At 49.2% G+C, this 23,029-nt stretch overlaps 1 pseudogene; it reads left to right on the top strand.

The window, feature by feature from the left end:
* Positions 1–634: 634 nt before the first annotated feature.
* On the top strand, positions 635–11,663 carry LOC117701719 (histo-blood group ABO system transferase 1-like; annotated as a pseudogene).
* Positions 11,664–23,029: the final 11,366 nt, after the last annotated feature.

Below are 23,029 nucleotides of genomic sequence, written 5' to 3'. Positions count from 1 at the left end.
TGGGATTACAGCTCTGGGGATATGCTTGTGCTTGTGTGGCTGCGGGGAAAGCTTTCTCGACTGAGCTCTTTCTCCAAAGTTGGCACATGAGTTTATTTAGACATATGTATTTAGGACTGATTATGAGAATACATAACTTCTAGAGAAATCAAAATCATATGAGTTATTAGGGGTATAAATAAGTGGTGGCACACTTACATAGTACACATCAGCCCTGGGTTTCAACCCCAGTATGAGTTCAATTTACTAGAAAAGACCAGCTGTTGTCTCTGTGGATGTCTGCATACATTATCCAGATGGGAGCTGGCCCTAGCTTCATGTGATAGAGCCAGTAGGGGCCCAAAGCTATTCATTTTAGTTTATCGCAATTTACCACAGTAATGATTGTTCAGTGACAGGAGGACCTAGGACCCTCTGAGGATCTAAGGGAGCAGCTGGAGTCATGAGCTGGAAGCAGGCAACCTTTTCTCTCCTCTGTGTGCTCAGTGGGACTGGAGATCAACTGAAATTGGGGCTGCTGAGATACAATGGTGGCTGCAGGGCACAGAATGACCTTTAACTCTCAGGAGAGGCCTGGAGGGGAGTCAGCCTGAGAAGAGGGGAAATAACTGAATTCTGTATTGCTGTTTTTCAGGAGGATCTAAATGCTACTTGCTTCACCTTGGAGTCCTTCCCTTCATAGTGCTTGTCGTAGTCTTCTTTGGGTAAGGGTCCAGGCTGGTGAGGAAGGGCTGAGACCATGATGTGGACCCTGAGCTGTGTGCATCCCCACTAGCACAGTAATGATGGAGGTGCTCTTAGTTCAAAACCCAGAGCTGTTGCTTGTCCACATGGTGCAGCCTCTGACTCCACCTGGGGAGCTGGAGCTGGTGAGCAGCCATCTGGCTCTAGCTGTGAGGGGGGCCTGAGAAAGGAGAGGAGGGGCTGGACTTCAGCATTCTCCCAATGAAGACAGTCTGTGAACCCTAACGAAGTAGACACTACTTTTCTACTGGGACTTTTGTAGACACGGCCAGAACATATTCCTGAGGTGGTATTTGGTTTGGGGGTCTGGCACATTTTAAGAGCTGTTTGCACCTACTTAAGTTGTCCAGATGCAGGCCTTGTTCCCAGGGCCCTCTTGCCACCTCTTCCAGTGGGTTGAGGATGCTCAGTCCTGTCCCCTTGCCCTGCTTCCCCACTGGAAACTTCTCTGCCCACTCTGCTGGAAATAGTAGTGTTTCAGAGGGAGGAACAGAGAGCTGGTCTCAGATCTGTGTCCTGAATAGCTGCTGCTATGTCTATCCTTCTTATAGCTATGGGCTCCTGAGCCCCAGAAATCAAGAGATGGGAGAGCCAGGAGCTGTGACTAGGTGAGTGGGCATTGAAATGTGTGTGTGTGTGTGTGTGTGTGTGTATCACTAATATGTGTGTGATGTATGTGTGTGTATGATATATGTATGTGTCATTCCCATGTATATGGGGGAGTAAGTTACTTGCAGGATGAATTCTCTGTTAGATGATACCTTGTGGCCTCTGCTTATACCTATATATGGATAGCTCTAGACCTTCTCCAGGCTGCCCAGAGTAACGTCACCTGTTCCCTGCTGCCTTCAAAGGGTGGATATGTTCTTTGGCTCATCCTCCCTTTTGTACATACTGGAGCAGCAATATGAACAGGTTCCTTTCCCCGCCCTCCTCCCCAGTAGCCTGTTCAGTGCAAAGTCTTTTGCCTTCTACAACTGGACCCATATTTGGGGCCAGTTCACCTCCAAATTCCTCATATCCTGTCAGTCTGAGTTCTGGAAAAGGATCCTCTGGTTTTGCTCTGCATTCCTGGTTCTGCTGTGCTTCAGCCACATGCTTGTCTGTCTGTCTCAACCCTACTTTTCTACTAGTAGCTAATGCTCCTTCACAATAGAAGTCAGGATGAGTTGGAACCTGCCTGCTGACTCCCTCCAGCAGCCTAGGCTGGGTTCCTGATTTAGCCATTCATGCTGCCAGGCTGGGGCTCTGGCTTTGATCATTGTCTGTGCTGTGCTTCACTAGACTACAAGGCCTTCCACCTCTCCTTGTTCTCACCAGATTCCTCTTGTGTTTGTTTTCCACGATTACAAAGCACTCTGTCACACCCTCATTTATGTTTGGAGGCAGTCACACCTTTGATGACTGTGACTCCAGAGCTTCCTGGGATTGGCTCCCTGGGTGGGTCTCCATGGAGTTCTCACACATTTCTGGTGGTTGAGGTTGTCCCTGGGCTATGGGTTGGGCTTCCTCTCAGCCTAGCTGGAAGGTTCTACTTCCAGTGACATACTGCATGTTATCTCAGGCTTCCAGAAGCTGTGTTTGAAGTCATCCAGCATCATTGCTGTCTCAGTTTATCTCTTCAATGACAGAACTAGAGTCCACTTCTTGATGGGAGGGGGCTGGGAATCTGTGATATTCTTGAACTCCTTTCCTGCTCAGGTTCCACTCAGGAGTGGTTGGTGTGTGGGAGGCAGTGAACCTTGACAGCTGTGTTTTACTTTTGCATTTATGTGTGACTGCGTTTGATATTTATGCTGTTAGCATAATTCCTAGGGTGATATGTATGGTGTTCTTCTATAATTATAATAGAGGTACTTGAACTCTCAGGCACAACTTTGCCTTTCCACCAGGATCTGTGTGCTTGAACCCTAAATCTTCCTGGTATAAACCTATCTCCTGTGTTCTCTTTCTGCAGCATGTTTGTGGAAGAGCTGAATGTTCAGGAAGTTGTAACCCTGTCAAGGTATCTGAAGCTGTCTTCATTAGGTTTTGACTTCTGTGAACAGACACCACGACCAAGACAACTCTTATAAAAGACAACATTTATTTGGAGCTGGCTTACAGGTTAATAGGTTCAGCTCAGTATTATCAAGGTGGGAGTATGGAAGGGTTCAGTCAGGCATGACACAGGGGGAGCTGAGAGTTCTACATATTCAACCAAAGGTGGACAGAAGAAGAATGGCTTCCACAAAGTTAGGAGAAAGCTCTCTCTAAGCCCATACTAACAATGACCTACTTCCTCCAACAAGACCACATCTCTTCCCACAAGGACACATCTCTTGGGCCAACCATATTCAGACCACCACCTTCCACTTCCTGGCCCCCATATGCTTGTTCAAACACATGAGTCTGTGGGGATCATACCTAGCTATAACATAATAAAACATGCTTTTAGTCCAACTTCTAAAGTCCCCATAGTCTATAGAAGTCTCAATGATGCTAAAAAACCAGAGTTCAAGGTATCTTCTGAGATTCATTGAATCACACAACTGTAATCCCCAAAGGAAGACAGGAAACCAGCTGGGCAAACTCCAAAATCTGCATTTCTGTGCTTTATGTCAAACCAGTCTCCAGATCTTGAAATCCTTCTTCATCCTTGTTGAGTGCAAGAAACTTCTTTCTCCTGGCCTGGTTTCACTCTGTTAGCAGCTTTCTTTGTCAAGTATTCCAAATGGCTCTGGCATCTTTAACATCTTGGGGTTTACAAGGCAATTTCATCTTCACAGCTTCTTGTTCCAGTGTCTAGGACCCACACATGATCTTCTAGGCTCCTCCAAAAGGCTTATGTCACTTCTCCAGCTCTGCTGCCTGTAACACTCTAGACTTTGGTTGGCTCCACACTACGGCTGCAGCTGTTCTTAGTGGTCATCAAATGGTACTGACATCTCCAATATGTTGGAGTTTTCTGCTGCAAATAGGCTTAACCAATAGCCTCTCATAGGCTCTCTTCAAGGTGCCAAGCCTAAAATTCTTCACATGACACCTTCAGTACTGGGCTGTCAACTACAACTTTGTCTACACCTGCACCAATGACCTTCCCTGGCCTCTTACAGTGCCAAGCCTCAGCTGCTCTCCATGACCCCTTATTGCCTTCAAAACCAGTTCTACCTGGGTGATTCTTACACATTACCAAGCACAACTGTAGCATGAGGTACAACCTTGGCTATTTCTGGAACACAGCATTTTTGTGATCTCAGAAAATATTTCCCAGAAGATTTCACCTCAGTGATGCTGGTCTCTTCTTAATCACTGCTAATGCCTTAGCTCCAGCTAACCAGCATCAGTTGTCCCAGAAGTCCCTTTTATTCTGAATTCTAAAGCCAGAGCCACATGACCAAAGCTGCCAAGTTCTGCTGCTTGCTCAGGCTGGAATATGCACCCCCCCTTATTCTATTACTAGTTTTCTGTTTTCCAACTCCCTCCCTAACTAAAATTGGCTGTCCTAGAACTTGCTCTGTAGATTGACCTTAAACTCAGATCTGTAAGGCTTTATCTCCAGAGTGCAAGGATTAAATTGTGTACAACTACATCTGGACTTTAAGCTTTTCTTCACCTAGAATTTACCGTGTCCCAGCCTGGCCTTGAACTCAGAGATCTGCTTGGATTTGTCTTCTTGGATTGAAGGTGTGTATTACTATGCCTGAGCCTAAACTTAGCTTAGGGTAGTATCTTGCCCTAAAGTCACCACCCCCTCTATTTTTCTCCTTGAACATAGGATTCTGCTTCATTTCACTTCCTGGTGCCCATTCATTACTTGAACCATTCACTTTATATTTCTATTTCCTTAGCCTGTTCCTTTTTGTTAAAATATTCTCCATAATGATGAACTTTAATAACCACAGATCCATTTATACTAGGCTGTTTTGAGACTTCTTTTGTCAATGCAAGTAATCTACTCTCTTCACATTAGCTTCAGGCAGACTCTTTGAGCAATGGCAAAAATGCAGCCATGTTCTTCACCAAAATATCATAAAATCAGTCTTTAGACCACATACTAAAGTTTTTCTCCAATGATACATTTTTACCAGGTCTGCATGGTTTAAATCACCCTCTGCATCAATGTTTTCCATATTTCTACTAGGATGGTAAATTAAGACACACTTAAAGTATTCTACTGCTTCCCAAATTCAAAGTACCCACATCCTCAGTCTTCCAAACCAAAGCATGATTAGAGCTATCACAGCAACACCCCAGCTCCTGGTACCATCTGCTGTCCTGGTTAGGGTTTTACTGCTGTGAACAGACACCATGACCAAGGCAACTCTTATAAAGACAACATTTAACTGGGGCTGGCTTACAGGTTCAGAGGTTTCTTTCATTATCATCAAGGTAGGAGCATGGCAGTGTCCAGGCAGGCATGGCAAAGGAAGAACTGAGAGTTCTCCGTGTTCATCCCAAGAAAGCCAAGGAACAGACTGCCTCACGCAGCTTGGAAGAGGGTCTCAACACTGAAACCCTCCCCTGCAGTGACACACTTTCTTCAACAAAGCCACACATCCTTTAACAAGGCCATACTTTCCAGTAGGTCAAGCACATTCAAACCACTACAGACCTTCACATGGTACTCTGCAGCCCTGGGCTGAGTGGTGTGGAGGATGATGTCTCTGTCTCCGTCAGTCTCTCAGTCTCTCTCTCTCTCTCTCTCTCTCTCTCTCTCTCTCTCTCTCTCTCTCTCTCTCTGTGTGTGTGTGTGTGTGTGTAGCATGGGAAGTTGGGAAGTACCTTTCTGTTACCAAAGTGAGACATAGCCCTATACCTTGTTTTGACCAACTGCATGTTCTTTGGCTTTTGAAGAGCCAGGCTGGCTCATCTGGTACAGAGCTGAGTTTATATGTGTTGCCCACCATTCCCAAGGTAATTTGCAAAACTCATGAGTTCAGCAGCTTCCCCACTGCAACAGATCACTTCAGCAAACACATTCTTGCTGTGGTGAAGCCAACATCACCATTCGTGTTCAGAATATTTCACCACGTAAACTGTGCCCATTGAACACTGACTCCTACTAGGGGCCCTGACACCTACCTTGCCGCTTTTGTATTGTTTCTCTTAGCATGGCTACTTTGTAATAGTGCCTTCTAGGGATGAATACCTGTAGGGTTTCTCATTTGGGAACTGGCCAGACTCATTCATTAAGGTTTCATTCATCAGGCCTCATCCCTGTGAAGACACTCCCAGTGTTATTTTCTGGTCTATTCTCTGTTGTTTTTGGAAAACAATATTTATTTTTTGATTATATGCATGAGTGTTTTGCCTGCATGTGTGTCTGTGTACTACATTTGTACTTGTGCCTAAAGAGGCCAGAAAATGTCTCAGGTCCCCTTGAACTGGAGTCACAGACAGTTGTGGGTCTCCATGTGGTTGCTGGGAACTGAATCCAGTTGTTGGAGAAGAAGAGCCAGGGCTCTTTCTGCCGGGCATCATTCCAGCCCAGCTCTCTGGTTTGCACCATCATACAGCATGCAGCTTGCTAGCAGAAGTGAATCTTGTCCACTGGGGCTTGGCATTCATTGTGGGGACAACCCATTGACACACATTGCCCCAGGAGTTTTATGGGAAGCATTTTCTGCTGTTCTTAGGACTGGTCTATGACAGAGAGAGAGAGAGAGAGAGAGAGAGAGAGAGAGAGAGAGAGAGAGAAGCCTAGAATCTTTGTGCCACTAACCAGGACAGGTCCAAAGCAGACTGCAGGCCCAGGAGGGACAGTTGACATCTACCAAGGACAGACATGTTAAGTCTCATACAGCTTTATACTACTTTATACTTACACTTTTACTACTATATACTTTATACTTACTTTATACTTATACTACTTTAGAGCTCTTGGCCTTAACTGGTTGGAGGGGTTTCATGACTTCCTCTCCCTACCTTATGTCAAGTAAGACTATGATTTTCCTGCTTTGGCTTATCCTTGGATCCAAGGACCATGGGTAGAGTGGGTAGATTTTTAAGTGTTTGCCACCGCTCAAACAGGGTTGTTTGTCTGGTGCATGGCTTCCAGTGACATGCATCCAATGGCTGACCTATCAACTTGAGTTCTGGTGTTTTCTTTTTCAGGATGGCCTATTCCCAACCCAAGGTGCTAACACCCAGGTTAGTAGATTTAGTTACTTCATATGTAGTGTAAGAGTCCTGAAGGACTAAAGGATGATTTGATTGCCCTATGGGAATAGTTCAGTAGCACACCTGAAACCCTGAGTCAGTTTCCTATCTGGAAAAAATCTAAACCCAGAAACAAACCAAAGATTTGATTTTAATCCTCCTTGAGCTTGCATCACCAACCCTTTTAGAGCCTTTCGGTTGTCTGATTCAGTTTTGGAGCCCAGAGCATCTTTTTTCTCTCCTTATACATTTCAGCTTCTGTCCCTTGCTTCCTGTCTCTGGGGTTGGGGACTTTTAGGGATGTTGTGGGTGTGGTGGGTGTGAACTCAGTTGCTTTTGTGGCAATACGTGGGAGTAATCAATGAGAGATACTTCTGTTTGGCCCATGTCACATTCTGGGTGGGTAGTCACTGCTGGGAGAAGCTGAGGGTAGAATCTGAGAAGGGTTTCTGCATGATGTTTGGTCACATGTTACCAGTGGCTCTCTCCTCATGTAGTAGGAAAGATGTTCTTGTCTTGACACCTTGGCTGGCTCCCATCATCTGGGAGGGGACTTTCAACATCGACATACTGAATGAACAGTTCAAGCTTTGGAACACCAGGATTGGACTGACTGTGTTTGCCATCAAAAAGTAAGCAGCAGGGACGGGACAAATGGGTAGTGGAGGATGAGGACGGGACAGATGGGTAGTGGAGGATGAGGACTGGAGAGATGATGGGTAGTGGAGGATGAGCACATGGAGAGATGATGGGTAGTGGAGGATGAGGACTGAAGAGATGATGGGTAGTGGAGGATGAGGACTGGAGAGATGATGGGTAGTGGAGGATGAGCACATGGAGAGATGACAAGTAGTGGAGGGTGAGCACATGGAGAGATGACGGGTAGTGGAGGATGAGCACATGGAGAGATGACGGGTAGTGGAGGATGAGGACTGGAGAGATGATGGGTAGTGGAGGATGAGGACTGGAGAGATGATGGGTAGTGGAGGATGAGGACTGGAGAGATGATGGGTAGTGGAGGATGAGGACTGGAGAGATGACGGGTAGTGGAGAATGAGCACATGGAGAGATGACGGGTAGTGGAGGATGAGCACATGGAGAGATGATGGGTAGTGGAGGATGAGGACTGGAGAGATGATGGGTAGTGGAGGATGAGCACATGGAGAGATGATGGGTAGTGGAGGATGAGGACTGGAGAGATGATGGGTAGTGGAGGATGAGGACTGGAGAGATGATGGGTAGTGGAGGATGAGCACATGGAGAGATGATGGGTAGTGGAGGATGAGGACTGGAGAGATGATGGGTAGTGGAGGATGAGCACATGGAGAGATGATGGGTAGTGGAGGATGAGGACTGGAGAGATGATGGGTAGTGGAGGATGAGCACATGGAGAGATGATGGGTAGTGGAGGATGAGGACTGGAGAGATGATGGGTAGTGGAGGATGAGCACATGGAGAGATGATGGGTAGTGGAGGATGAGGACTGGAGAGATGATGGGTAGTGGAGGATGAGGACTGGAGAGATGATGGGTAGTGGAGGATGAGGACTGGAGAGATGATGGGTAGTGGAGGATGAGCACATGGAGAGATGACGGGTAGTGGAGGATGAGCACATGGAGAGATGATGGGTAGTGGAGGATGAGGACTGGAGAGATGATGGGTAGTGGAGGATGAGGACTGGAGAGATGATGGGTAGTGGAGGATGAGCACATGGAGAGATGATGGGTAGTGGAGGATGAGGACTGGAGAGATGATGGGTAGTGGAGGATGAGGACTGGAGAGATGATGGGTAGTGGAGGATGAGGACTGGAGAGATGATGGGTAGTGGAGGATGAGGACTGGAGAGATGATGGGTAATGGAGGATGAGGACATGAGTTTGATCCTTAATATATGGAAAAGCTGGACATGGTGGCATCCCAGAACTATAGGCAGAGGGCAGAGAGAGGCCACAGATTGGATAGACTAGCTAAACAGTGAGCTTCAGAGTCAATTATAGGAGTCTGAAAAACTTAAGACATGAGTGGCAGAAGAAGATACCCAAAGTGTGGCCTTCCCACATGTAAGTAAACTTGGATACATATATACATATATGTGTATATATATGCGAGGCATACTAACACCATGTACACATACGCTCATACCACAATGGGCAAAGTTCAGGCAAACAAAGCACAATGCTTATATTTAGGTTGCAGTTTGTGTGAGATTTGATCACTCTGTCACTCTGGTGGGCTCACAGGTAAATGAACCCAGATCAGCCTGCTCCTAGAACCCCACCCAGGTCAGCCGCCCTTTCCTCTGTGCTCTCAGTCAGGTGTCATTTGCATTTCTCAGCACAACTTTGAGATCCTCAACCTCAGAGTTAGCAGCAATGAACAGGACGCTAGCAAAGCTGTGGCCACGGATATGACCCCAGATGCAGGACAATGTAGACAGCAAGGGTCAGGTAGTAAATCTATGAAGCTCTGAGATTCTGGGTCAGGCTGCACGGATATGACCCCAGATGCAGGACAGTGTAGACAGCAAGGGTCAGGTAGTAAATCTATGAAGCTCTGAGACTCTGGGTCAGGCTGCACGGATATGACCCCAGATGCAGGACAGTGTAGACAGCAAGGGTTAGGCAGTAAATCTATGAAGCTCTGAGACTCTGGGTCAGGCTGCACGGATATGACCCCAGATGCAGGACAATGTAGACAGCAAGGGTTAGGTAGTAAATCTATGAAGCTTTGAGACTCTGGGTCAGGCTGCACGGATATGACCCCAGATGCAGGACAATATAGACAGCAAGGATTAGGTAGTAAATCTATGAAGCTCTGAGACTCTGGGTCAGGCAGGAGACATGCCCTGTGGCAGGCAGTGGGAATCGCAACAGGACAGTATTGCAGTATGGAAGACTGTGGGAGCTGAGAGAAGCTATTTCTACTGTCTGCATATGAACAGCACTTTGCGCTTTCCTGAAGTGCTGGCTGGGTTTCAAGCATACCTCTGAGGCTTTTGTAGGAATCACACTTGAGGGAGGTTTAGGACTCAGGAGGAGGAATCTTAGGCACCTTGAGAATGTCTACATCCCTTAGAGACAAATGACTTGACAGTAGTGACAAGACACAAATACTACCTAGTCTATCTGCTGTTAAGTACGTGAGCAAGGGTCCCAACAGGTGTGGGTAGATGCTTTGTGAGAAGGTCTTTGAAGGGACTAGCTGGTAGCCCCATGTTCACCTTAGCAACAACTTGCTTGTTTCTTATACTGAAGCATAGGCTTGGCACACTTGCCAGGTGATGAGGAGCTGTCATCTCATGGTGGGACACATGACCCTAGGGCACAGCCATCTGAAGCAGGTGAAGATTTCTTGGGCTGTGGGATGACATAGAACCTGGCCTATAAGCCTTTTGTGCTTCCACCTGAGGGTTTTGATTTAGGGTTGCCCTTCTGTTTAGGATGCCTGTCTCCTCTTCCCTCCTACCCTCTGAAGCCGATTCTTGCTCTTGTGGAGTTGTTGTGGGATGATTCTTGGGGACATAAGTCAATCACTGGGAGCTGTGTGTGTACACAGGCACTTTCAAGCCTCTGAGTAGGAAGGCTTGGGATATAAAGACACTTTGCTTTTCTGAGACAGGGCCCTGGAGATTGCCACAAAAGAGGGGTTATAGTACCAGCTCTCAAGGATCCACCAGAGTTTAAACGTGGGGCCCTCTGAACACAGGCTCTTCTCAGGTAAAGGTGCGGGGTGTGGGATGTCTTGGCATAGAGACATAATTAATAGGGGAAACAGACAGAGTCATTGAGGGGTGGCTTGCTGAGGGTTTGCCAAGACAAGAAATACATTCAGGGGATTTCCTAGAACTCCAGGTTCCTGGCTGAAAGTATCCAGGGTCTAGTTCAGCATTTCTTGCTAAGATGGGGTGCTGATGTACCCTTTTGTAGAAAAGCAGGGTGAGGTGAGGTACGGCCTGCAGACTTAACAGGACAGCTGTGAAGTGGAGAGATCAAGGGGTAGCCATGGTTTCTGCAGCCTGGGCCTATGCCCTGGTAAGTCTTGTTCTAGCTGTATTAAACCTCTCCATACCCTTTGCCCTCCCTCATAGGTATGTGCTGTTTCTTAAGCTGTTCCTGGAGACGGCGGAGCAGCACTTCATGGTGGGACATAAGGTCATCTACTATGTCTTCACTGACCGGCCGGCAGATGTTCCACAGGTGCCCCTGGCTGCAGGCCAGCGGCTGGTGGTGCTAACTGTGTGCAACTACACCCGCTGGCAGGATGTGTCCATGCACAGGATGGAGATGATCAGCCTCTTCTCAGAGCGGCGATTTCTGCATGAGGTGGATTACCTGGTGTGTGCAGATGTGGACATGAAGTTCAGTGACCACGTGGGTGTGGAGATTCTCTCAGCACTCTTTGGCACCCTGCATCTTGGCTTCTACGGTAGTAGCCGAGAGACCTTTACCTATGAGTGAAGGCCAAAGTCCCAGGCCTACATCCCCAAGGATGAGGGTGATTTTTACTACATAGGAGTCTTTTTTGGAGGGTCAGTGGTGGAGGTGCACCATCTCACCAAAGCCTGCCACGAGGCTATGGTGGAGGACAAAGCCAATGGCATTGAGGCTGTGTTGCACGATGAGCGCCATCTAAACAAGTACCTGCTTTACCATAAGCCTACGAAGGTGCTGTCCCCAGAGTAATTGTGGGACCAGCAGCTGCTGGGCTGGCCTTCCATCATGAAGAAGCTGAGATATGTGACTGTGCCCAAGAACCATCAGGAAATCAGAAAAAAATAGCAGAATTACTATTGGAGAGGACAGACCTTCAGCCAAGGTGTACTCCAGGATGTGTTGAAACTGGAAAGACTTGAGAGACATTGCTAAGTGTCACCCTCTACCCCACCTCAGAGTTTAGTGGGCCCAGAACCAATTGGCTTACCAAAAACTTGAGCTCTGGAGTAGCCTCTACCTTCAGTTCCCACTATGTCTCTAAGTTCCTTGTATTCAGTGAGATGGTAGATGGTACTTCAGAACATGGGGAAAGCCTGTCATACATTTACCTAAGGCCATGTGCATCACTCAGTTTTGTCATGTCCCTTCCTCTGCTGAGAGGTTTTACTGAGGGCCATTGCCATTAGGAATGGTCAGGAGGGCAGGGGGAGTCACCCTGCTGGCTGCAGAGGTGTTTAGCACCTGTTCAGCTTATTTAAAGCATGTCAGCAACCTTGCCTGTCACCACTGCTCATTTTTTTCATTTATTTGGGAAGAGGTAGATCTCCATTACTGGGAATAAATGCGTTTCTAGATGACATAGTAAGTTTTAACTCTCCCTTTTCCGATTTCTTTGTTTGAAGTACTTGGCATTGAGCCTGAGGACTTGTGGGTACCAGTCAGGGATGCTGCCAGCATGGTGCATTCTCTAGCCAGGCTCTATTTTATCATTATTTTCTTTAATTTTTTAAAGTCCATACTTTATAACCCTTCCAGTCCACCTTCTAACTGTCCCACGTCCCATACCTCCTTTCTTCATCTCCAAGAGAATGTCCCCATCATCCCCACCCACACCTGGGGCCCCAAGTCTCTTGAGGGTTAGGTGCAAATTCTCTGACTGAGTCCAGACAAGGCAGTCCTCTGCTATATATGTGTTGGGGGCCTCATATTAGCTGGTGTATGCTGCCTAGTTTGTGGCTCAGTGTCTGAGAGATCCTAGGGGTCCAGATCAGTTGAGACTGCTGGTCTTCCTATGGGATGATCCTCTTCCTCAGCTTCTTCCAGCTTTTCCCTAATTCGACCACAGGGGTCACCAGGTTTCTGTCCATTGGGTGGGTGTAAATATCTGCATCTGACTCTTTCAGCTGCTTGTTGGGCCTTTTGGAGGACTCTGTTTTAAAGATAGTCACTGATTGAGCTTGATATCTCTGTAGCTGGTCTCTACTAAGCAATACTTAGTGTACTTAAGTATCTCCACTGAGTGCCTACTATCTTCCTGTGTGTGGCTGACCCTGTGGCTGTCTGAGCAGCTCAACAGGATGACTTACAACAAGTGCTCAATAAATGCAGGTTTCACTCCCAGGCCAGAGGGCATCTATTTGTCCTTTCAACAGAAGAAAACAGAAAATCCACATGTTTCGCTGACTGTATTTTATAAACTAAGGAGAAAGGAGGGAGGCCTGTAGCTCTTTTTAAATTCTTTTCCTTTCTGGTAGGAGAACCGTTTCAGAGAATGGGAATTAAGAGTGCAGCCTTGAGGGGGCAGGGAGAGGAAAGGCCACGTCAAGTCAGGACGCTGGGTCCAGGCCTGTAGCTTCCCACCCTAACGTGTTGGGGAGGCAGGCAGCCCCCACTTGCACAGATCCCACCCTTGGCAGCCCTGGGGTTTAAGTGCTACACACAGGACAGGACAGATGACCTCTTGATTCCATGACTTCCTGGCCTAAGCAAACTGATCTGTCTTATCTTTACCAACTGGAGGCTCCTGTTCATGGATCGGGCATTCAGCAAATAGTTGTGGCATGAGTGAATGGACTCCACTGGGACCCAATACCCTACTAAGCCGTAAAAAGCCTGCTGCCACATTCAGCCAGGAGGTGAGAGCACAGGAGGTGAGAGCAGCCAGAGTGTTCCTCGGGGATAGAGGCCAGTTGGGGTTTGCTGGGGCCAGGCCTGGCTGGGCTGGGTAAGACTGTGGGTCCTAGAGCTCTTTCCGTTTCATCTGGGGATTTTTCAATCTCTCCCCTCCTCCTCCTCCTCTTCCTCCTCTTCCTCCTCTTCCTCCTCCTCTTCCTCCTCCTCTTCCTCCTCCTCCTCCTCCTCCTCTTCCTTAGTTCTTCCTGATTGACAGCAATTGCTGGCTCTGACATGATTTAAAAATAGATATTAAGACCAGGGAGTTTAATTTTTAATGCTTTGGAAATGAACACGGGGCTGGCACTCCTTCACAGCCACGCTCCAAGGGTCTCTCAGCATGTCTGCCAGGCCCTTCATCTTGTTGCCTAACCTCAGCAGTCAGACCTGACCCCCCCTCAATATCCAAAAGATCTGCTTGAAAGCAGCGTCCTGGGGAATCATCCCTCCTCCCCAAGCACTATGGGAAATCCCTAATCATCTCCCCTGGGCTGCCTGCTCCTGCTTCGCCTGCTTCGCCTGCAGGAAGAGATGAGCTGGGGCCAAGTCCCAACCTAACTGCTCTCTAGAACCCCTCAGACAGAAGGTGCCACACAAACTGGCCTCAGCACTACAGGTTTCCTCAGTCACTGTGCACAGACCTCGGTCTAGAGCCCACAAAGGCACTTACGGTGTGGCCGTGCCAGTAAGGACTGCGTGTGGCTAAGGCAGTAGAGAGCCTACCCTGGCCACCTGCACCCAAAGACGGCAAACAAGAGGGGCCTGACATTCAGGGAGATTAATCAGGAATCCCCCCTAGCACTCAACCTGTGGCAGCTCCATGTCTTCTTTCCCTTGTTCTAGCAGACACACTCCACACTGCCTTCTCTGCTACTAATTGGCCTTTGTAATACAATCCACAAGGAATAGGCTTCCAAGGGGGCCAGGGTGTCACTGTTCTGCCAGCGTGACTTAAAGTGACAGGACAGCTCTGCTGGCAAGTGTGAGAAGTGACTTACCCGGGAGTGGCAATTAGGGCACTCATCTGCCCCCACCCCTCCATCTCAGACAGAACTGGATTCAGGTTGGGAGGAACTGGGCTGGGATCAGGATTTGACAGCCAGGGAAAAGATCATGTGGCCCCAGCATGCAGAGATGCCTCTTGTAGCCCTCTCCTCATCCCTTTCCCCTTAGCAAAAGCACTCCAGGATCGTCACTTAATCTCTGCTTGGAATATTCTCCCAGGCACTCCTGACAGGGTCCAGAGGTCCATGGGCCAAAACTGTGTAGACTACAGGCCTCCTATTCCTGACCATTAAGAAGCCAGGATTCTCTGTGGCGCTGAGAATCAGTGAGTGTATGAGAGTGTGTGTGTGTGTGTGTGTGTGTGTGTGTGTGTGTGTCTGTGTCTGTGTCTGTGTCTGTGTCTGTGTCTGTGTCTGTGTCTGTGTCTGTGTCTGTGTCTGTGTCTGTGTAAAGGACCATGAAGAGGGGATGGCCACAGATCCCCCTTCATTCTCTCCATCTATGACAGGACCCAAGAAAAGCTGCCCTCCTGGGTGCCCCAGGCTCCCCTGGTGCACTGGGCTGCCTACCAGGCTAGAACTGTCTGACTAAAGCCAGCATGCCAGGAACAGACCTGGACCCCCGGCAGCAGGCAGGCGCCCAGCAGCCTGGGAGGCACCTGCCCTTTCGTAGTAAGACGGATGTGCATGAACAACACAGCCCCACTCAGTCCTGCCCGGAGTGATATCACCAGACCCTCACCAATGCCACTGTGCTCAGAGTTCCTCCCAGTGGTGAAGAAGCAGGCAGCCAAGCGGGCTGCAGTATAAGCCCACCAGAACCACAATGAACCAGGACTCCACTAGAGGTCCCATTATATAGAGGGTGTAGTATCATGTCTAGGGGACTAGGAACAGGCTCCAGAACCATGAGAAATTCCCTATTGACGGTAGAGTCAAGTTCAACTCCAGTCCTCAGCAAAAACCTCTCTGGACCATGACATTAAAATGTGATGGCTACATACCACTAACTCCTGATTTCAGTGGGCTGAGTTTGACACCATCCCTCCCGCCACTGTCTTTATTTCCTCCTGTGCTCCACAGTCAGTGAGCAACAGAGCATCGGAGTCCTCCCAGAAAGTCCTCCCAGGAACCTTGCACATCCTCCCTACGGTGCTGTCTCTTCTCCTTCAGCATTTTCACCTGCTCCACCCTCCATCAAGCTGAGGGTCACCTGCCTAGAGGAGGTGCTCACCTGAGTACAGCATGAGGACCCACCCACCATCCCCACATCCCTCCAATTCCCAGAAAGCATTGGCAAGTACACAAGGAACCATTCCCATTCTGCAGGAATCCCCATTCTTCCTAGAATCTGCACCTACCTTCAGCATGTCATGTGGTAGTGGCATTTAAGAAATGTTTCTTTAAAACTCGATTTGCTCTAGTTTGTTGTTTGTCATAGGAATTCTGAAAATACTAATTAATTAGAATGTCAGGGAGTGGGATAGTAAAATTCTCTTCTCTTCCAGGGAAGAGTTCTAATTAGGAGCAGGTTGTAAGATCTCTAACTTCTAACCTCACACTAAAAAGGGCAGGTGCACCAACAAACTGCTGCCATGCTTGTAGAAAAGATAAACATATTTGGTTTATTTGTAAACATATTGCGGATCCATGCTGTGTGCATGACACAGACCATGGCCTACAAAGAGTCCCCCGTGCCCAAACCAAGCTAGAATCATTCTGAAGGCATCACAGGCAGTTATACCACCTGTGACCATCAGGCGGCAAGATGAGAGTGGCCAGGAGGCCAGGCTGCTGAGTGATAGTCACTGGTCAGAAGGCACTAAACATCTATGCCCACAGAGTCTTCATATAATTAATATGTGTGCAGTGGGCAAACCAAAACGGTAGAAGGTTTTGACAAAAGAAACCAGAAACAGGAAAGAGAAGGTTGGGGCGAACAACAAACATGACAGCACTCGTGTAGACCGAGACACCAGGGAAACACACACAAGTACTTGGTGGACACAGATCCTGCCAAAGGAATGGAAAGAGCATAAGGCCCTGGCCCAAAAGACAGTGACAGAGTAATTCTTAACATTCCAATGGTTCTTGTCACCAGAAAGTGAATCAGAATATCTGACCCAGCTTTCCTAAAACACTAACCAAGTGATTGGTAACACTAATCATTATAGTGCCCCTCTCCCTGACCCCCTCACTACCCCACCCCCAACTATGAAAATACCCACCTCACCTCATACCAGTCTCACAGCAAAAGAAACCGATGCACTCAGGTGCCTCCTTGGCCCCAGGGTATCAAAGAGCTAAGACAGTAAGGACCATGAAGAAGACCATCCACCCTAACAGCCTGGACTGGAGAAGAAGCCCCAATCTTAAGAGACACATGAGTTTCTCCAGGTCACACAAGACTCTAACAAAGAACAGAAGGCAGATGAGACTCACACTTCTTCCTTCGAAGCCAGAAATGTTGCCCTCTCCACACACACACACACAAAAGTTTTTCTTAAAAGTGGCTCACTCCACAGGAGATGCATACTACTGCCATGCAGCCTCCCTGAGGATATCTTTCTCCTGCCCCCAGGCTCCTCCTGGACCATGCTTGGCAGCTGACTGCCTCGAGCCAGTGGCAGGATGGAGCCTGGGGATGAGCTAAATGTCTGTGCTGAATAGTCTGAGTTCTGGTGAAGAGAGACGGGGGAGGCAGTAGTGAGAACGAAAGAAGCAGATATGAATTAAGTTTTCATCCAGTTTGTGTAACTAGGAAGTACTTGTGCATGCACAGTCACCAGTATCACACATAAAATAGGATATTTCCAAGCCAGTCCATCCATTGACACTTTCTCTAGAAATATTCATCTCCCTTTGTCCTTTTCTCATCCTGGAGCCTGGGAAAGTGTGGCCAGACTGCTGGCTGCCCAGTCCACAGCAATCCCACAAAAGCAGCAGCCTGCCCCCCATCCTGTATCATTGCTTCCTCCTCTTCCTGGGAGCCACCTAGGTGAGCAGGAGACTGTGACTTCTGACCCGACCAGCGGGCCTAGTAATTCGTGGAGGAAAGGAGAACTGAATCCTGAAAAAAGAACAGGCAAGAGAGAGAATGGGCTCAAGGAAGCAAATGCTTGTCAAGAGTTATATATTTGGGCGTGAAGCGCCTTTTTATAATACATTTTACAAGGGGAGGGGGTAAGAGGGGCCAGGTGGTGGGAAAGTACAGAATCTTCTTGGCCTGTGCCCTGAAACATTTTGTGGTCTACCTGCTTCTCTCAGAAGATATGGTACACTGCTTTTCCCAGAAGACACGGTACGCTGCTTTGAATCTATGAGTCTATCTGTAGCTGCCAAACCGGACCTTGTGGTTGCCAGGCAGGATGAAGTTGCAGGGGACATTGTGCAGGTGGTAAGAGGTAGGGGGTGAGGGTAAGAGGCGAGGGTCCTGGCTTCTGACAGACTTCCACACCCCTTCCCACTCCCAGCAGGCTACAGACTGTGCCTGTTTTCAGGAGCAATAGAAGAAACTCAGGAACCACCCTCACTGTCCCCCACCAACACAGGCGCACAGCTGCTTGGTCTGACTCACACCCATGGATGCAGGTTCCCTGGTGCAGGAACTTCAGTGTGCCTTTCCTTAGGAGAAGGAGGCAGTGGCAAACTTTGCCATCTTTCTAGAAGCAGAGCATGTCTCTCCTGGAAGACTGACAAGTTGAAGCCTCCATTCAGCCATGGACAAGAGGGAAAAGGGAACAGAAAGATGCAGGGGTTGGGAGGGCGCTGCAATTTTTAAAAGCACTTACCTCTGGGCAGAGAAGGGGAAGATAGCACGAGGAGGAAGTAGAGGATACTCATAGTGTGGAAAGAAAGGAGAAGTGAAGAAGCAACAGAAGACTCAACAGTAAGGACTTACCCAGAATATCACATTGAAGAGGAACATCGTGTGCTTCAAGCAGCTGAGACAGCCCCTGACCAAGATGCACTTCGTAATTTTAGGAGGAACACAAAGGACAGGTCCAGGTAAAATACTGCATACTTGCCACCTTTGGGCGCATTGTACTTGTCAGTATTAATGCTGGCCTCCGTGCAGCTCTGATCCTCGAACCCGCAGTGCCATAGAAGGCGCCAGCCATGAAGTCGTGGCCGAACGGGCGACCAGAGGTTGACGACTTGGCAAAGTCCGAGTCCTTGCTGTCCAAAGATAGACTCTGGTGGATCGAAGAATCCTCGCTACTCGACTTCTCCATGCTCAGCTCCTTCCCTGGGAGCACGAGGGGTGGGGGAGGGGGACATTGCTCCCAGAGTGGGACGGAGGGGGCACCCCGATTGGGCACGAGTTCTGAGTGAGCGGGCTTTGGAGCTTCACATGCCCTCGCTCTGCACCGGAGAGCACTAGCAGAGCAACCAGCTCCAGGGGTTCACTGCCTCTAGGACAATGCCTCGCTCTCAGCCTCAACCTCAGCCTCAACCTCAGCCCACTGGCCCGGGAGTGCTCTGTGGCACTGCTATAAGCATGCTTGGGGAGCCGGCTCTCCTGCATAACTAGGCTTCTTTGGAGAGGCTGCAATTTGACTGCTCTTTCCAGGCGGCTGCACCACTGGCTGGACGCTGCACTAGAGGTGAAAGGGCACCGGGATCCAGGCTCCGCAGACATGCCTCTTCCAGTCCAGGGTCACACCACCTTGTGGGCGCTAGGCCTCCCTTGCTTCGGGACTTTGAGAAGCCGCAGCCAGCTCTGGGCTGCTTGGGTGGGCCCCGGGCAGAGCCTTGGGGTCCGCTGCAGCTGCAACCGCTGGGCTTGCCCTGCAAAATCCCAGCCCTGACTCTCGACTCTGAAATCCGCTAGAGCCCCTTCACCGGGCTCTGAGTCCAGAGCCCTTCTAAATGTCGAGGGCTCAGTGGCTGGGAATGAACTAACACCTCCATGGGAAAGCACTGGTCTCTTGCCCCTGCAAGGTCTATGAGTAGAGGGGGAGAACTGGAGACACCAAGAACCAAAGGAAGCCAGAGGATAGGTCTGGGGAGAAAGACTGGAAGGAAACCAAACAGCCATTACCAGGCTGACCGCCTTCCCCTAAGAAAGTTGGGCCTGTCTAGCCTGGGGCATATGGTCCCAATCAGTACCTTTACACACACACATACACACACACACACACACACACATACACACCACGCTTTTGCACACGTGGGAATGGCTTCTGCACACTGGTAGAGAAACTGCAGCAGAGATGAAAGGTGGAAGAAAGCGCCCTCTGGCCTCCCTGGGGCGCCGCCCTCCCTGCCCCCTCCACTCGCACACGAGGCGCGGCTCCTAGCGGTTCCTGCAGCTGCGCAAACCCTGCCTCCGTGTTCCTGAGTGGGACGGCAGGCTTCAAGAGGCAGGCGGCTCACGTGGGGCACTGCTATTGCCAGCAGTAGAGCAAGCTTTTGGTCACACCCAGGTCCTCTAGAAGCTGAGCCGAGGTCACAGAAAAGACTGGAGGTATATGTGCCTGCCAGGGGAACATCCAAAACAGCCCTTGATCCTCTAGTAAAGCACTACATTGAAGACAGCCTCCCCCTCCCCTGGGCTTATGAAACCTGGGGCTACTAGAAGACTTGGGGGGGGGGGGCGGGGGACAGAGACCAAGTCTCGCCTTTGTGCAATGAATCAGTGCAGGAGCTAAGTTTTACCAGGCTCCCAGCATCTAACCTGGATGGTGCTGGAGTCACCTGGAGGAGACAGAACAGAAGAAGCACTTAGCAGTGCTCTACAGTTAAGAAGATGGAAATGTACCTAGATGTCTGCCCTGCTCAGAAACCATCAGAGGTATTCATGTGTGTTTTATCTCCACTGGAGGGCTAATGGTGCCCATAAGCATGGGCCTCCCTGTTGCATGTTTGAGAACTGTCATTTGGTTCTTTCTCTCCTCCCTCTTCAGGCTGGCTGAAGTCAGTGAAGGTGCCTCCAGCTGGAAGCTCATCCTGAAAGCACTTGGTCCTCCCAAGACCTCCACACAGCTTTCCTCATGTCAAGCAATGCTTGAAACCTCCAGCCATTCTAGAAAGTCTTTCCAAAGTTTTAGATTGAGTCAACAGAAATTTATCCCAGTTGTGGCCCAATCAAATTGGACTTCTGCCCAATCACGACCCAGTAGGATATGCCTCCTCCACACATGCCCAGAATGCACGTTCTGTATGCACACACCACTCTTATGGCACAGGCACACACACACACTCTCTGCCTCCAGCTCCCTCCCTGTTACTGCCTCTGCCTGGGCTTCTCCTCACCCTGCCATGTGCTGAGCATCATTGCCCCAGGGCAGAGTCATCATACACGTCTGTGACACCCACAGTACTGCCCACTGCCTGCCTGGTATGCCTCTACCTCAATGGATCCCTCCCTACCATCTTGGCTCCTCTGCAGGCCATGCATCTACAGCCAGCTCCAGATTCAGCCATCTCCAGAAACTATAAAAGAGCTCAAATGTCCATCCTGGACTCTGTGAGCCTCTGTGTGTCCAGGTGGCTGTGCATTACTCATTCCTCAAGCTCCGGTCTCAAGAGGTCTCTAATATCCTAGCCAGACCAGACTCCAGTGCACATCTGCTCTGCCCCTTCCCTACTGTTGCCAGAGGAAATGCCAGCCACACCCATGTTTGGTTAGACCCAGCAGGGATAGGCACTGAACAGCCACCTCCCTCCTCCTTCTCCTCCTCCTCTTTCTCTTCTTCCTCCTCCTCTTTCTCTTCCTCCTCCTTCTCCCCAGGCCTGCATAGAATGAAAGCCTTGACAAAGGCACCCACACCCCACCCATCTCCTGAAGAGATGGGCTTGAAGCAGGCACACTGAGACTGAGGGCCAGACAGAAAAGCAGGGCCTTAGCTGCTGTCCAAACTACCCAGGCAGGAGACTTGTAGTTCTCTGAGCACAAGACATGCGGTGAATGAATGAATGAATAAATGAGTGAGTGAGTGAATGACTGAGTGACTGAGTGAGTGACTGAGTGAGTGACTGAGTGAGTGACTAAGTGAGTGACTGAGTGACTGAGTGAGTGAGTGACTGAGTGAGTGAGTGAGTGAGTGTGTGAGTGAGCGAGTGAGCAAGCACACTTATATTTTTTTATCCATGTAATGAAGCTAAGTGTGATCATGAAGGACAGATGATCTGGGAATTTTCCTATGTACTAGAAGACACTGCCCTTCAGAACAGCCACTCACACTCACACTCCAGCTGACCAGCACGTCATAGGAGTGTGACAGAAACAAAGGAAACCCTGCATAAGTTAATCGGACACTAAGAGTTCCTCAGCACCCACAGAGTGCCCATCCTGGGTCCGCCACCTTGGTGTCATCAGGGAACATCCCTGCTCAGTCTGTGTCTCCGGAAAGAGTGGACATCTGCTGTCCACTGTGAGTGCTGAGAGGCCCTGCTCACAGGGGAAGAAGGCTACATGACAGTGGCTTGTGCGCGGAGGCTTACACAATGTCCTGTCAAGAGGAACATGGCGGGCCGGGCGGTGGGAGTTCCAGCAAAGGGATAGCATAGGCAAAAGCAACATTTCTTAGGACTCGTTCTCTTTAAGGAACTTTCATACTTCTGATCGTATCTCACCCTCACACCAGACCCTGTGAGATAAGCAGGGAATGAATCCCAAGTTCTGAATGAGAAATAAGTTTGTAGAGCGGGTGGAATCTACACCTGCTGACTTCTACAACAGACCAATCAGCTTTTTCTGAGAACAGCGGTATCTGAGGCTATGCTTCTGTGTACAAGGCTGGCCTGCATGAAGCCGTACTTTACACCATCCTGCACACACAGAGACAAACAAAGGAAAGGAGAGAAGCTGGGGTGAGAGGAAACAATCCTCCATTAGGATTACCAAACGAGGACAATCATGGAATTTTCATGTCCACTGCAACCTCAGGGGACACACACAGCCCATCTATCATGGGAAACATAACAGACGCTGCTTGCCCCAAACACCACCTTCAACACCTCTGTCTAGAGCTCCCTTTTCCTTCCACACTTCACAGCTATGAGCACAGACACTTTGCCAAATGAAAGCAAAGACAGGCCCTGTCTTCCAAAACCATGGCCCAGCAGAGTAGAAATAATAAAACTGCAATAGATACTAAGTGCTTACCAACCAGCCCATGGGGAAAGCCCTGATCCGCAATGCTTACCAATGGCCACCATGGCCAATTGCAAACAACCCATTAACACCAGCTGGCAAATTCCCTGATTACTTACTGCTATGAAGCTCTCAATTGGCCATCTAAGCAGACTTCAGCAAAACACTGTAACAAACCCAGCCCCATCCAGGGCCCTCCACCCCTACCACACCCCCAGTAAAAGTCTCAGTGGTTAGAGTTTGGGGCTTAGTGATGGAGGCTGAACAAGGCACAGGGAAAACAGGGCAGGGAGCTTTCTCAGTCCACTGGGGCATCCTCAGAGAGACCATGCACCCCAGAAAGACAACTGCAGTCATCCTGTCCCATGAGGCAGGCCAAGTCAGTGCTCTGGGAAAAACCCTACAGCTTCCCATGGCCCCCAGAGTAAAAGATG

Source organism: Arvicanthis niloticus, unplaced genomic scaffold (genome assembly GCF_011762505.2).
Source record: "Arvicanthis niloticus isolate mArvNil1 unplaced genomic scaffold, mArvNil1.pat.X pat_scaffold_219_arrow_ctg1, whole genome shotgun sequence".
NCBI lineage: Eukaryota > Metazoa > Chordata > Mammalia > Rodentia > Muridae > Arvicanthis > Arvicanthis niloticus.
Note: the sequence above shows the minus strand (reverse complement) of the source record. Positions and strands in the feature narration are given on the sequence as shown.